We start from the raw sequence: 17,193 nt of genomic DNA, 5'->3' as shown, positions 1-17,193 counted from the left end.
GGGAACCTGGGTGCATCGGACAACAGCTCTCATCTGTGGGTGGGTAGCCTCTGGTAACCCAAAGAACTATTCACATAACTGGAGATGAAAACAAGGCAAAATCATGAATGCCACATAACCAGAAATGTTCATTCTACCTTGAAAAATGATCACAAAATAGATCCTGAAGCTGGGTACAGGAAATCAATAATAGGAGCCATAAAATCTTTCAATGTAATTTGACTATCTCCGTGGTGGCTGAAGTAGCGCCCTGGGAGGGCTGTCAGGTGTTAGACCGCTAACCACAATGTCAATTGCTCAAACCTACCAAACCTCTGTGGGACAAAGACAAGGCTGCCTGCTTCCGTAAAGATTTAAAGCTTTGCATCTGGGGTCTTAAAGGCTTGAAGATAAACAAGCGGCCATATAGCTGAGAAACAACAAAGCCCACATGAAAGAAGCACACCAGCCTGTGTGATTGTGAGGTGTCGATGGGATCAGGTATCAGGCATCTAAGACCCAGAACAAAATTATGGCCAATGTGAAGGGGGAGGGGAGCATGGAGTAGAAACCCAATGCCCATCTGTAGACAATTGGACACCCCCCTACAGAGGGGTCACACAGAAGAGATGAGCCAGTCAGGGTGCAGTATAGCACCGATGAAACACACAACTTTCCTCTAGCTCTTGGGTGCTTCCTTCACCCCACTATCATGACCTCAATTCTACCTTACAAATCAGATTAGACCAGAGCATGCACACTGCTACAGATAAGAGCCTGCAACACAGGGAATCCAGGATAGATAAACCCCTCAGGGCCAACAATGAGAGTAGAGATACCAGGAGGATTAGGGGAGAGTGGGGGTGGGGTGGGTAAAGAAGGAATTGATCACAAGAATCAATCCATAATCCCCTCCCAGGGGGACAAGTAATGGAAAAGTGGGTGAGGGGTGATGGAGGATGATGTAAGATATGGAAATAATAATCTATAACTTATCAAGGGTTTGTGAGGGAGGGTGGGTGGGGGAGGGAGGGGGAAGAAATGGGGAGCTGATATCAGGGGCTCAAGTGGGAAGAGAATGCTTTGAAAATGATGATGGCGGCATATGTACAAATGTGCTTGACACACTGGATGAATGTGGATTGTGATAAGAGATGTAAGAGCCCCCAATAAAAGTATTTTTTTTAAATAATAATAATAAATAAAAAGACTTGCAGCTTTGTAAAGCCTAGATGAGGTTGCCAGGAGTCACTCGTGAGCAGCCCTGGTAACATAGTGGTTATATGCTGGGCTGTGGACAGCAAGGTCAGGAGTTCGCCAACCACCAGCTGCTGTGTGGGAGAAAGATGAGGCTATGCTCCCAGGAAGAGTTGCAGTCTTGGAAACCACTGCGGCAGTTCGACCCTGATGAAGGAGTCACGCTGTGTGGGTGTCGACTAGATGGCAGCGAGTTTGGTTTGGGAAGTTTGGTGAGTCGCTGGCTAGCAGTGGCTTTGGCATGCTTGGTGGCTGTCTGAAAGGCTAATGAAGAGAGCCCAGGCTCTTCCTTGGCCACACTGAGTTGAGTTCCAATTGGGAGTCTTTCCCAATGCTGCTCTCCTCACACGTGTTCTGGCTCCCCCGATCCTGAGCATCTTTACCGTCTTACCTTCCCTACAGCTTCTCCTCAGCGCAGCCTTCCCTCATTCTTCCTGCCCAAAAGGAGAGCCATTTTCCCGGCTATCTGGTGAGCCTTTACAACATCACAGGCTACCACAAAATGGTTCTCTAACTGATGCTGACTTCTGGAACAGACTCTCAAGTTTGTAGGATTCATAAGCCTTTTAATGATTTATAAACTTATGAGCGATTCTTATAAAATATAAAAAATAAATAACACTCATTGCATATGTAAGGAATTAAATATTTTGGAAAGAATTGCACTGTGAAAAATCAAGCCTATCTTGGAAAATTTAGAATACAATCCACCAGGCCCATAGAATTTAACTTCTTCTTTTAATTTATTTTATTGGGGGCTCGTACAACTGTTATCACAATCCATCCATCCATCCATCCATCCATAGTATTAAGCACATTTGTACATTTGTTGTCATCATCATTTTCAAAACATTTTCTTTCTACTTGAGACCTTGGTATCAGTTCCTCATTTTCCCCTCCCCTCCCTCACAAGCCATTGCTCATTTATCAATTATTATTATTTCTTCATGTCTTTCACTGTCTGATGTCTCACTTGACCCACTTTTCTGTTGTCCGTCTCCCTGGAAAGAGGCTGTATGTAGATCTCTGTGATTGGTTCCCCATTTTCCCCCCACCTTCCCCTTACCTTCCTGGTATTCCTGGTATTGCTACTCTCGTTATTGCTCCTGAGGGGGTTATCTGTCCTGGATTCCCTGTGTTGCCAGGTCCTGACTTCTTATGAAATACAAACCCGCTACCATCAAGTTCATTCGGACTCATAGCAACCCTATGGGGCAGAGTGAAACTGCTCCACAGGGTTTCCAGTGCTGTAATTCTTTATGGAAGCAAATGACCGGATCTTCCTTCCATGGAGTTACTAACAGATTCAAACTAGCAACCTTTTGGTTAGCAGCCCGACACTTAACCCACTGCAGCACCACAGCTCTTTATGAGACATAAAGGAGGCACTTAATTAGTCTTGGCTGACTGATGACTGATTATGAAGAAGTGGTTTTTATTTGTTTTTAAAATGAGATCTCTGCCTAAACTTTGTGCAATATACCAAATTGACTGGTGTAAGTAACGAGGCGCCGTATCATAATGTAAAATCATGACATTCACTACAGGCACCACGACATGGAAATACTGTTCTCTCTGCTGCCTCCTCCAACCTAATTCTGGCATCTCCCTTCACTTAGTTACCTAAGTCAGCCACCTGGTAGCCTCCCAGCCCTCGCCACACTCCCATGTCTTGGTCTTCATTAAATATTCTTGAACATCTCAGATCCTCCCCCTCACTCCGGAATCCAACACAGTTGTCACCTGGGTCCAGGCCTTAGCGTCCTAACCCAGCCTCTGATGCTCATTTGCTAACTGGCTGCTGAGCACGCGGGATCCCTTCTCTCCAAACCACACCGCGTACTCAACAATCTTTCTGAAACGCAAATCTGCTTGTGCCACTCCTTTCTGCAAACCATAAAATAATGACTTAATGCATACATGATAAAATCCTAACGTCCTTGCATGTCATTCAAGAGCCTTACAAATCTGATTCCTGGCTTTCAAATATTATAACTAACTATTTCAAGACACCACGTCTCTAAAACCATCAGGCTTTGAAATACCAAATGATTTTACTTCATTATGCCAAATATTTTTCACTCTGGATTCATGTAAACTATTAGAATGACCTTCAGACCTAACACAAGGACCAATTTATTTGCTGAGAACCCCGACATCACAAAATTAAGACTGACACATGGGCCATGTCTGTGTCCGGTGAAGGTCCCCAGTGTGACAATGAAGAGACAGAATTTCATGGGATGAGCAGGAATGAGGTTCAAAAGAAGCAGCAGCAAGCTGGCAGTGGACAGAACCTGGCCCATATTGTTTTGGGTTTGTTTGTTTTCCCCTAATATTTCAAAATTGACAGCTTTTTTATCAAGGGATAAAGGTGAGGGAAGGAGCCATTCTAAAAAAGCAGTGACTCGGAAGAGAAAGACAAAACGGAAGAGAAAAACGAAGACTTGTGTGAGAGCGGTCGTGGGGCTGGTGAGCCTGTAAGAGATACTGACGCCTTTAGATTGCACATTCAGACCAGGGTTCACCATCTGGAACATAATTAGAAAATCGGTCTGAGAGAACAAACTTGACTGATTATCTGCAAATTACTTATAAATGTCCTTGCCAATTTAGGGCCTTATGCCACCTGGTGGCAGTTGGCCCAATTATAGATTCAGTTCCTTGAAGCAGCATTTGTTCCTTCCACCCCTAGCACAACTCCTCGACATCATCTTTGAATGAATGAATGAGTTGTTGGCATGGGAAGAGTCTTGAGTTCGGCACTCATCACTGTGCTGTGATGGGAAGGACATTGGGTCTCCGAGAGTCTCAGAATTGGTACCTGGAGAGTCTAAAACCTTCCGTAGATGATCGCTAAGGTCATTCCACCTCAAACGTTCTTGACTTTATATTGGATCTGTTTGTTCATTCGATGTCTATGTATGTGTACACGTACGTGTACGTGTATATATACACACTCACTTGTTACAGTTATGTTACTGGGTATTTTGAATATTCACTTATGTAGGAATCTGTTTTGCTGGGCTATCCTACTTGGGCTCGCAACGGTTTGGAGAGTCCCAGTGTAAAAGGCTGCCCGAAGGGAGCATGTGCACGTCTGGTAAGAGGATTCGAACTCACAGTCGGAGGAGCTTTCTGGTTCTGACCAGTCTTCTTTCTGCTGATGTTGTCATCGCTCTTCTGCTAAATGTTTCTAGAGATGGCCTTCTTGATGCCATTCCTCTGGACCTGACCCAGCCCGAGTTCCCTCCAGAAGCATCCTTGACCCTTTCACCTCGCTGGTGCACATTCATGGTGGGTACTGCAGAGTGAACAGATCTTACTGGGTGGATGCTGTCATAGTTGTTTATATTTTCAGCCTATACAACAGCCAAACCTGTTGCTAGGAAGGGCTCACTAGGAAGGGGAACCAACCAATGGGGTGGCATCCAACAACAACAACATTCCCAGCACAAGGAACAGACAAAGTGCAAGACACCCAATAGTTTTTATTGTGAATCTTTATAATCAAGTGTTTAAAAGTATAAGGCAAAAGTATGACTTACAGCAACCCTCTAGGACAAAGAAGAACTGCCCCATAGTGTTTCCGAGACTGTAAATCTCGGTGGAAGCGGGTGATCACATCTTTCCCATCTGGAATCGCTCATGGGTTTAAATCACTTTTGGTTAGCAATTGAACACTTCATTATTTTGCCACCAGAATTCCTTTTAACCAAATCATAGGTTTAATAAAGGGGATTTCAATATTATATACACTTGTCTAATTTTCTCACTCAGATAACAAGATCTAAGTAAAAAGAGACCTGGAGAATAAAGAAAAATAATAAGGAAGACCGGAAAAGAATTGATGCCTTGGGATTGTGGTGGTGAAGAGTATTTAATATCCATGAGGTGACAGAAGAGCAAACAAATCTGTACTGGAAGAAGTACAGCCAGAATGCTCCTTCCAAGCAGAGGTGTTGAAGTGTTTGTTTCACAGACTTTGGACATGTTGTCAGGAAGGCCCAGTCCCTGGAGAAAGATACCCAGCCTGGGAGAGGTGAGTCAAAAAAGAGAAAGACCCTCAGCGAGTGGCTGCAACAATGGGCTCAAACATACCAATGACTGTAAGACGGCACAAGACCGGGCCCCTGTAAGTCCTATGGCACAGGTCTATTCTGTACCATAGGGTCACCAGGAAGGGGAACCAACTGGGTGGCACCCGACAACATCCCCCAAACAAGGAACAGACAAAATGCAAAAGACACCAAATAGTTTTTATTGTGAATCATTATAATCAAGTGTTTAAAGGCTAAAGTGGTAAATAAACAAGATGATCTTAGAGGATCTTCTAGTCCAAGAAAGTAGAGTGGTGCTTAAACACACACACACACACACACACACACACACACACACAAGGCAGTATATTAAAGGAACACAGGAGCAAAACTGAAAGAGCACCCAATGGCCACTTGAAAAAAAAAAAGGGAATATTGGATGACCATCCAAAGTGTAAAATAAACATCCATTAGTCCATCTGAAATAAGGAATCAAATAAGTTAAGTAAATGCGGAGAAGAAGCCTATGTCCAGTGCAGGCGAATGTCCGATGATCTATATTCTGTCCTCACACAAGCAGAACACAAGTCCACTCCACACTCAGCCAGTGGGAACTGCACATGGCGACTTCCGTCTGAACAATTCAGAATGAAGAGTGTGAGAAAAAGAATGTTTTTCAGTGGAGGGAGCCAAAAAATACTACCCAGCAAAGTGATTAACATCAGCTGATACTATGTACCCTCAATATGGTGTGATGAAAACGGCACATTACCTCTGTGGTCTTCTCCCCACATCCAGACACCCAGTCTGATCCCTGGGAAAATATCACACAAATCCCAATTGATGGACATCCTACAAAATGCTTCCCTGGGGTCATTTTTATGTTCCAGGATCCTGGTGGCACAGCAGGTAAGTGCTCGGCTGCTAACCAGAAGTTTGACTGTTCAAATCCATCAGTTACTACATGGGGGAAGATGTGGCAGTCCACTTTCCATGACTGTTCAGTTTCATGGCAGTCCGGTTCTATTCTGTCCTACAGGGTCACTATGAGTTGAAATCCATTGGCTTGCAATGTACTGTTTGTTAGATGAAAACAAACAAAATCTAATTACAACAAATACACCAGACTAATTTTAAGATGGTGATAATAGGAAAAGCTGAGTATGGGGTATAAGGGAAATCTTAGTACTATATTGGCAATTGTCTGTAAATCTAAAAAATATTCCCCAATTAAGAGTTTATTTTAAAAAATAATTTAAACCATGAACCAAGCCTCCCATCATTCTCTGCAATAACCAGAGCCACATGGAGATTCAAGGAAACCTCAAAATAGTATTAAATACCTTTCTTTCACATCATGGAGTTGGCAAAGACGATGGAATATATATCATGGACTGCCAGAGAATTTTGCTAAAATCCAACCCGAATGCATCTTAGAAGCAAGAATGGCCAAACTTTGGCTTGCTTACTTTGAACTCATTAAGAGGAACTAGCCGTTGCTAGGGAAATACAACACGCTTGGTAAAGGAGGGCGCCAAGAGGAGACAGCGTGACCGTGCGTGAGAAGAACTGACACGACAGCCACACACCGGTCACAGACATAACGGTGCTTATGAGGATGGCAGAGGGCCAGACACAATTTCTTTAACGCAACAGCAGCTGACATAACAATGCACAGGGGAATTAGTAGTGGAGGGATATATGAAAGAAGCTGTTTATCTAGGAAGGGGAAAAGTGTAATTCATTGAAGAAAAATTATCAAAAAATTAAATTGAATTAAAAAGGAGTAAAAAAAGCTTTCATAGTTCTACCATCCAATACAACTGTCATATTAATACTTTATGGCTTTCCTTTCTATTTAAGATGTCTATATTTTCGTGAGTTTGCTCTTGTTACACAAGTTTTGTCATACACACTGCTTATGAGCATCAGAATCTCTGCAGCCATCTCTGGGCAGAAAGGTGCATGCAGACAACAGGTGGTGCTTTTTAACAATTATTATTAATTGGGACTAATACATATATCAAATCACCTCATAATTCAATCCCGTCCAGTTTCCCAACATTCTTTTCTATATGGACCCCTTGATGGCATCACCCCTTCACCCTGCCACCACCTCCGCGTCCCCCTTCCCCCAAAACCCTGATTCTGTTTGCTGACTCTATAGGTTAACCAGTCCTGGTTTTCATACCCCTCAAAATGAAAATATATATATACCGTAACTTCAAGAGGGTGACCCCCAATGACATAACACTCCCGAGATACCCCCTATTATGTACAACCCCAAACCAAACCAAACAATACAACCCCCTAAAACATAAGATTTTGGAAACCTGATCAGGTCCAGTATGCATGCTAGGGGAAATCTGATGACAAGTTGTAAGTGTTTGAGTCAAGCTTCTGCCTTTGACCTGCTATCCCCTACTCACCAATGTACTCCGTTTAGGGACCATTTCCCTCCCATACCTCCACTGCACATAGGAGGAGTTCACTGGAGGTTGATTTCCTGTGTCGTTACACCAGTGGATCTTGGGCTCCCACTGTTAGCTATAGCCTGGCAAACCTGGCAAACCAGATGCTCAGACTTTAGGCTCAAATACGAATCCCTCCTTCAACTTCAGATTGCATGCTTCACAATCCTTCGGTGACTGAGGGTGGTGTGCTTCTTCCAGGTGGACTTAGGTGACACCTCACTTAGATGGTTACTTGTTTGGAAACAAGCCTTTAAGACCCCTATTTTATCTGAGACTCAGATACTATTTTATCTGAGGGCATGATCTAATTTCTTCACCATATTTTGCTATAACACACCTCTCCTCTGTGTTCCCTTCCTGGGGGGGATGGGTAGTACTGAGCAGAGCCATGATGTAAGAACTAATTAATGTAAGTTGGAGCTGGGATTTAGTGTGAGCCCAAAAATCATTCCTGGGTCTATGTTTGTTTGTTGCTCTTTTAATTTATTCTTTCTTGGGAATTAACCCAAATGTCATGTTGTCAATCATTCAATCTGTCAAACAGATTTGTACCATTGCTTCTATAATCAGTTCCCAAACATCCTATTTCTTCCTAGGTACCTTGACATCATCTCCCCTTGATCACCTTTCTCCGCTGCACCCCTCCCCGACCCTCTGATTCTACTTGCTTTCACTATAGGTTCATCAATCCGGGGTTTCACTTACCGAAAACCAGAAAAATTTATTTCACAACTTCAAGACAGTAATCCCTAACTCCATAGCATCTCTGAGATATACCCTGATATGAACAAATAAAAGCCAAATGCAGTAGAATAATCATCACAGGTTTGCCAGGATAATACATATCTTAATACAACATCTAGGGCATCGATGTAGTAAGAGTTATTTGTCCGCCTACCAACAGCTCACCAAAGTTGGTACAGCTCTCTCCTGCTTCCTCAGACATTTTGAATTTTCTGGTTAAAGTCCTCAAGTTCTAGGTGCATCGGGGGAGGTAGAGTCCCATTCACCCAGTGGAATTCCCACAGGGGGTCTTATTGGTGCAGCCCATGGAGCATGCTGTGTGCCTGAAGATCCAGGATTCAGTGTCCCAGTGCACCACGACACCGGGCCTGGTCCCACAGGATGTGGTCCAGCCTGTGAATGCCCCCAAAAGCCCTCCCCGAGGGTCCCCCAAAGCATTTTCAGTCCTTCCCCAGACCTAGAAATCAGTCCCCTTTTTCCCCTACCAACAAATAGGCCATTGTGTTCCACATGCCAAAAAAGCAGACGTGTTTGCCCCATTTCCCCTCTCCTGCGTAGACAACAGGGTGTTTTAATGCTTCATACAATGGTCGTTTTTGAGATAGAAGTCTGACATTTTAAAATCAGGTAGACTGCCTGGGCGGGGTGGGGGTTGAGGGGGAGAAGGGGTAGCCAGACTAGAAACAGCATCCATTCGTGAGGATATGCTGCCACCGAGTGGAGAACCGTGCAAAACACACAGGGCATTTGCAAAGGACAACGCAAAAGACAATGAAAGCGTACAAGCTGTATGTTCAGCGGAGGCCAGATACTGATCCCAAATGGAATCCCGCCGTTTCTTCAGAATATAAGAGGACCTTTTAACACATATTCTCAAAGTAGTTTGATAAACACCGCCAGAGGCTTTCAACATGGACAAATTAGAGGGATCTTGCCAAAAAAATTACAATTAAAATTCATAGGAAGAGGAAACGAAAAGACCGTGGCGATTGTCCATGGACTTTTTGAAGCCCTTTCCTCTGTTTGCATTAAATGTTAAAGTCTTTTTACTGCTAATGAAATTTATGTGTATGGATTTCCAATAAAATGTGTGAGAAACGCTTAACGCATTAGAACAAGGCAGAGAGCGTGCTGTCAGGCAGATAGTAAAGCCTCACATTTGAGCTTCTAAGGGACCTTCAACGGACTCACCATAAGCTCAACTGTGAGAAGGGCAAAGGACCCAGTGGTGTTTCTTCCTATTATCCATCAATAGAGTCACTATGAGTCAGAGCAGACTTGATGGCACCTAACCACCACAGCCCAGGCATTTAGTCTAGGGTGAATAAAATCTTTGGTATAATAATTGTTCATTTCCCTTAACCTGAAATCAATTTTTTAGAACAGTGGGGATATATAAAGACATTGGGTGGAAGCTGGATCATTGAAATAGGTATTAAGGGCATGTTTATCTAGGAGTTACCTAGCAGGCCAACCTGGAGGGACACAGCAATATTCTTCCCTTGAAGGTAACTCATAACAGTCTTCTGGTGTTTTATAGAAAAGTCCAAACCCATTTACTGCAGTTCCTCAAAAGAACAATAGGATGTACAGGTTTGGAATGACTTTGAAAGACCAAGGAAAACTGCAGTCTGAGGAGTCGTTATTTGTTGTGCTTATACAGCACTCAGGAGTCCCTGAAGGACTTTCTAGTCCACCCAAAGCATTTTGGAAGAAAATTCTGGCAATCTATTTCAAAACCAATTGGCAGCCATTGAAAACAGTGGTGCACAGCTCCAACCTGATACACACGGGGTCTCTGTGAGTTGCAATCACCTCTATAGCAGCTAGTTTATATATCATCCTTATGAGAGGTTTGTCCATTCACTTCAGAAGACCCCTAGGTAGGGAACTCATTAACTAATGTACTTCTCCATTGCTCGGTCAGGAGTTTATCTATTTCAACCTAGTTACTAGCTAATAAGTTAGACTATTATTGTTTTATAGAAGTTGGCAGAAGGTGAGAGAGTCATACTCCATATACAAAAAACCTTATTTATTATTATCAGCAAGCACCAGGAGTATCATGCTTAAGAAAGTTCCCTTTGCCTCCCAAGTCCCATGGGGGCAGCTCAGACAAGCACAAGTTGATCCTGCACATGCAGGTTTGTGACTATGCTTGAGAATGTTGGTAAATACTCCATTTTCATAGTCAGTGGTACGCAAACTTGTGATTTTACCGGATGGAGGCCTCCACTTCTCAATATTACTCCTGTAAGTGATCCCTCCAGATTTCTCAAATATAACCCTGAGAAATGCCTGCATATTGGCACTGACTGGGAAGTGTTGGATAGTTAATTATAAGGTCATCACTTCAAACCCACCAGCAGAAACTTGGGGGAGAGATGAGGCTGTGTATTCACATCAAGATTTATAGCTTTGAAAAGCCTATATGGGGCCACTTTGAGTTGGTATGCATGTATCAGGCAAGAAAACCCAGCCTTTCCCAACATTCAATCAAAGCCAAAATGGACCTTTTTAATATCCCCACTAATAGTTCTGATTGTGTCTATACCTTCAGCATGGTGTACTTTAACCATCTACAGTTTGCAATCCTATTGTCATTGATAATTTTCCAAAGATGATCATTTCTAGCCCCTTACCTGTCTTAGTTACCTAGTGCTGCTATAAACAAAGACGGCACAAGTGGATGACATAACAGATAAACATTTTAGAAGGCTAGAAGTCAGAATTCAAGATGCAGACTCTAGGGCAGCAGTTATCAACCTGTGGATTGTGACCCCTTTGGGGTCGAATGACCCTTTCACAGGGGTCACATACAATCATTGGAAACACATATTTCCAATGATCTTAAGAACCAAGACACTGCTCCTCTAGCAGATCCGCCCACATGCAGATATGCCCGTACAAATACTGCTCATGCAGAACTTGTACTTATACCAAGAGGTAGTCATTTAAACAGAGCAAAGGTTTAAAATCTAGAAAGGTGTGAGTCAGGGTTATATCCTCTCACCATATGTATTCAGATTGTATGCTGAGAAAAAAATCCTGAGGACTAGACCACGTGAGGAAGAATGGAGCATCCTGATTGGGTTTCCCAACAACCTGCGATGTGGAGATGAAACAACCTAAAAATGAGGAAGACTTGAAGCATTTGTTGATGAAACCAAAGATTTCAGGCTTCCATGTGGATTATACTTTAATATAGAGAGCAAAAATCCTGACAAGTGAACCAACAGATAACGCCATGATAAATGGGGGAAATGTTGATGTTATCAAGGATTTCATCTTGTTTGGACATACAATCAATGTTCATGGAGACAGCAGCAAAGAGATCAAGACCCATTGCAGTGGGAAAAACTTGCTGCACAAGATCTCTTAAAATTGTGAAAGAGCAAAGATGTTCACCTGAAGACTAAGGTCCCCTGATCCAAGTCATGCTATTTGAGTTGCCTCCTATGAAAGGTGGGCGGTGTATGAAAAAGACTGAAGAGATGATGAATTTGAATTCGGGTTCTGGCAAACAATATTGAAAACACCATGGGCTGCCAAAAGAACAAGCACATCTGTCTTGTACGAAGGACAGCCAGAATCCACCTTAGAAGCAATGATGATGAGAAGCCATCTCATGAACTTTGAACATGTTACCAGAAGAAACAAGCCCCTGCAGAAGGACATGATTCTTGGTAGAGCAGAAGAGCATCAAATTGTAGCAAAGACCCTGGAGATGGACTGACACAGTGGATGGGATCAAATACCCAACTGTGAGGATGGTGTCGGAATGGACAATATTTTGGTCCATTGTAGAATGGACCTCCATCCTGAATTTGGGGTATCCTTTCACTTAATGCGCCCTACCTCATATTTCCTACAGATTTAATATTTTGGATACTCAGGTGAAACTTTTGGGGAAAAGATATTTCAAGGTAGTTCTGTGTACTTCTTGATGTAGTGTATAAGGAGGCAACAATAACCAGTTGTCTAATGTTAAGGAATTATCTTTTGACTATTGTGTTTTTCTTTTTTTGAATGAAAAATAGTGTGTGGAATCTGGACATGTCTTTATTTAGCTATAGAGATGGTCATATGATTTTAATAACTATGATTAAACTAAATGATGAACCAAACGAATAGATTTTATAATACTAAACTCTTATCATTCCCAGAATAAACTTCACTTGATATGATATATATTTTTAACTATTCAAATTTCATTTACTAATATTTTATTTAAAATTTTCACATTGATAGTCACAACAATGGCCTGTCATTTTCTTGTTTAGATGTTGTGTTGGGTTACGTTGACTAGAGAAACAAATCCAGTGACACTGATATATGTGTAAGAGACAGATTTATATCAAGAAGTAATTATATATCAAGAAAGCATACCAGCCCAGTCCAAATCAAGTCCGTAAGTTCAATAATAGTCCATAAGTTCATCTTCAGATTCTGGAAGTCACAGGCAATGGTGTAGAACACAGGAACATCACAGGCCAGTGGGTGCCAAGTCTTGTGGATCCAAGAGCAGTGGCCCACATCACAGGATCCACCAGCAGGAAAGGTAAAGGCAGAGAGAGAAGTGGTAGAGGTTCCCAGGCCACATCCACAGGGAGGTACCATCATAGACTAGGCTCCACCCTATACTTTTATATACCAAGTTGACATGAAATTACGTAATTACCACAGATGTTATCAGGGTTTAGTTATTAATATTTTGATTACTTCATTAAAAATCTCCCCAGGTCTGTCTAAATAAGATATGCTGGATGAACAATCTGGGGGAGAAAGCAACTAGACCAACAGTTCTGGGAGAACATGGGACAGGGGGAGGTGGGGGGGAAAGGAAGTGGTGTTAACAAACCCAGGGACAAGGGAACAACAAGTGACCCAAATTGGTGGTGAGGGATGTGTGGGAGGCCTGGTAGGGCATGATCAGGGTAATGTAACAAAGAGGAATTGCTGAAACCCTGGCAGGGACTGAGCATTATGGTGGGAAAAGAGGAAAGTCAAGGGAAATAGAGGAAACAGCTGGGAGACAAAGGGCATTTATACAGGTCTAGATACAGACAAGTGCATATGCAAATATATTTATATATGAGGATGGGGAAATAGATCTATGTGCCTATATTTATAGATTTAGTATTAAGGTAGCAAAAGGACATTGGGCCTCCACTCAAGTACTCCCTCAATGCAAGAATACTTTCTTCTATTAAAATTGGCTTCCCTGATGTTCACCTTCCTGACACAATTGCTGAAGACAAAGTGGGTGAATAAGCAAATGTGGTGAAGAAAGCTGATGGTGCCCAGCTATCAAAAGATATAGCATCTAGGGTCTTAAAAGCTTGAAGGTAAACAAGCGGCCATCTAGCTCAGAAGCAAAGCCCACATGGAAGAACATATCAGTCTGTGTGATCATGAGGTGTCGAAGGGATCGCTGAAGACAAAAGGGTGCATAAGCAAATGTGGCGAAGAAAGCTGATGGTGCCCAGCTATCAAAAAGTATAACGTCTGGGGTCTTAAAGGCTTGCAGGTAATCAAGCGGCCATCAAGCTCAGAAGCAACAAAGCCCACATGGAAGAAGCACACCAGCCTATGCGATCACGAGGTGTCAAAGGGATCAGGTATAAGGCATCATCAGAACAAAAATTCTTACCATAATGAATGATGGGGAGAGTGCAGAGTGGAGACCCAAAGCCCATTTGTAGACCACTGGAGATCCCCTTACAGAGGGTTCTTGGGTAGGAGATGAGCCAGTCAGGGTGCGATGTAGCAATGATGAAAAATACAACTTTCTTCTAATTCCCAAATGTTTCCTCCCCGCCCCCACTATCATGATCCGAATTCTACCTTGCAAGTCTGGCTGGACAAGAGGATGTACACTCGTACAGATAGGAACTGGAAACACAGGGAATCCAGGGCGGATGATCCCTTCAGGACCAGTGGTGTGAGTGGCGATACTGGGAGGGTAGAGGAAGAGTGGGCAGGAAAGAGGGAACCGATTACAAGGAACTATGTGTGACCTCCTCCCTGGGGGACGGACAACAGAAAAGTGGGTGAAGGGAGACGTCAGACAGGGGAAGATATGACAAAATAATAATTATAAATTATCAAGGGCTCATGAGGGAGGGGGAGGGGGGAGGGAGGGGAAAAATGAGGACCTAATGCTGGGGGCTTATATGGAGAGCAAATGTTTTGAGAATGAAGTACAAATGTGCTTTACACAATTGATGTATGTATGGATTGTGATAAGTGTTGTATGAGCCCCTAATTTTTTAAAAAATGTGAACGTTTTTATTATTCTTTTTCTACGTCACAGTGGCAGTTCTACCCTGCTTCATACTCAGCATCTGCTTGATGGCACTGAGTTTTTATCATAGAATTATAAAAAAGCAATCTCTTTTTTTTCCAATTTCAAAAATTGATTTTTCCTATTCCATTTTGAATTTAATTAACTGTGTTTTCTTTATTTAAAAAGCTGTTCATTTTGATTAGGTACTACAGTTTCTGGTGACTTAGTCATATCTATTCTCACTCTGAGATCTTGGGAAGTTTCGTGATACTGACTTTTGATGAAGGTATACCCATGGTTTTTTTCTTCGCTATTTTGTTAGCCTGTTTGATAGCAATTTTGGAGTGATGGCTCAAAGTTGCTACTCCTGCCTCCACTCAGTGCTCTCATCCACAGCTTGGGCCGCTACCCCCTGCATTGCCTGGCACCTGCTTCCACGGAAGTGGGAGTTCTACCACCGTTGCCCAGCACCCCCATGCACAGAGCTACACTCTGTGCCTTCAATGGCCACACTCACGCACCCTAAGAGCGCCACCAGACCTGCCTTCCACATAGGGAATCCTGGCTGTCTAAGGAGAGTAAAACCCTAGTGAGATAAAGAAGTAGCCCACCCCCACCCTCACCCCCAGCACAGTTGACTATAGGGAGTCCACAGAAGCATTCCCACCATCCTCACAAAGAGAGAGCCCAGGGCTCTTTGACTCCTTGGAAAATGGTACCAAGCTCCTACAAAACTACATGCAGACAGCAAACTGCCTCAATATCCTTAACAAAAGCCAGGAAAACCAAAATGCATTGCCAGAGGAAAACCTGACTCTAGTGAGGTGCAAAGAACAGGCAGAAGTTGAACTACCACAGAAAGAAATCTTCAGAATGCTGTCTGAAGGCATACAGGACAGGAGGGAAGCAATACAGGGAAAGGATGAAATGATAGAGGATATAAAGGGCATGCATAAAAGGGAAATACAAAAGTTAAGGGTAGAGCACCAAAGGGAAATACAAGAGTTAAGGGACGAGGTAACAAAAGCAAACAACCAAGTTAATAGGTTTCGCCAACAGACTAGACAAAGTTGAGAATCTTACCAGTGACCTTGAAAATAACCAAGAAGACTTCAACAAACTGGAAAGACATTCAAACAAGCCAAAGAAAACCTAAGAACACTCTTGGATACTATGAAGAGGGCCAACATCAGAATAACTGGACTACCAGAACAAGACACAACAAAGAAGTCAATGGCAAAAATAGCTACGGAATTCCTAGAGGAAAACTTCCCCAACTTAATGAATACAAATCAGGTGACCATCCAGGGAACAGAGAGAATGCCAGCTTTACTGAATCCAATGGAGAATTTGCCAAGGCATGTAATAGTTAGACAATGCAATTTTGAGGAAGAGGAGAAAATCATGAGAGCAGTTATGGAAAAAAAAGGCAGAATATGCTCAGACTTATCAGCAGACACCATGAAGAGGAGGAGAGAGTGGAGTAACATTTTCCAAAAATTGAAAGAAAACAGTGCAAACCCCAAAATTCTCTATCCAGCCAAATTATCTATAAAAATAGATGAAGTATGAGTCTTCCCAGATAAGGAAAAACTCAAAGAATATGTTGAAAGAAACCCAACTGTACAGAAAAATCCTTGCCAACCCAGTGTCAGCAGAAGAACAACAATCATTGAGCACAAATAGGAGACCACCGCATAGGGCAACTCCACCCAGAGGTCAACACGTTGAAAACAGCCTCCAAGATAACATTGGCTCGATGGTGAAAAGAAGGCAAGAATGAACTACACACACACTAAATTTACTGATTAGTAGGGAGGTAGGAAAACACCCAACAAAAAAGTTATGATATAAAATCACAGAGTCCACTGATGGGTGTTATAACTCTGAATATCAATGGACTGAAGTCACCCATTCAAAGACAGAGAGTAGTGGACTGGCTTAGAAAACACAACATAACCATCTGCTACCTACAAGACACACATCTCATGTTTGCAGACAGAAATAGGCTGAGAATCAAAGGCTGGAAAAAAATATAACAAGCAAATGGCAATTCAAAAAAAGCAGGGGTTGTAATCCTAATCTCTAAAAAAGTTGATTTCAAGGTGCAATCCTTAACAAGAGATAAGAAGGAGCACTATATAATACTCAAGGGATCAGCAGAACAGGCACCAGCGAGCATAATAAACACTTACACACTTAAGAGAGACCTGTGAAATTTTTCAATCAAATGCTCCAAAAGATGATAAAAGAAATCACAGGTTCCTTGCAATCGGTTCCCCTTTTCCAACCTACCTTCCCTCCACCCTCCCAGTATCGCCACTCTCACCACTCGTCCTGAATGGATCATCCGCCCTGGATTCCCTGTTTCCAGTTCCTATCTGTACCAGTGTACATCCTCTGGTCTAGC

At 42.7% G+C, this 17,193-nt stretch overlaps 1 pseudogene; it reads left to right on the top strand.

Moving 5' to 3' along the window:
* Positions 1-3,422: 3,422 nt before the first annotated feature.
* The window catches only part of LOC101660161, a 16,532-nt pseudogene continuing 2,761 nt past the window's right edge, over positions 3,423-17,193 (top strand).

Source organism: Echinops telfairi, unplaced genomic scaffold (genome assembly GCF_000313985.2).
Source record: "Echinops telfairi isolate 266 unplaced genomic scaffold, ASM31398v2 ScPeMD7_11;HRSCAF=52, whole genome shotgun sequence".
Classification (NCBI taxonomy): Eukaryota; Metazoa; Chordata; class Mammalia; order Afrosoricida; family Tenrecidae; genus Echinops; species Echinops telfairi.
Note: the sequence above shows the minus strand (reverse complement) of the source record. Positions and strands in the feature narration are given on the sequence as shown.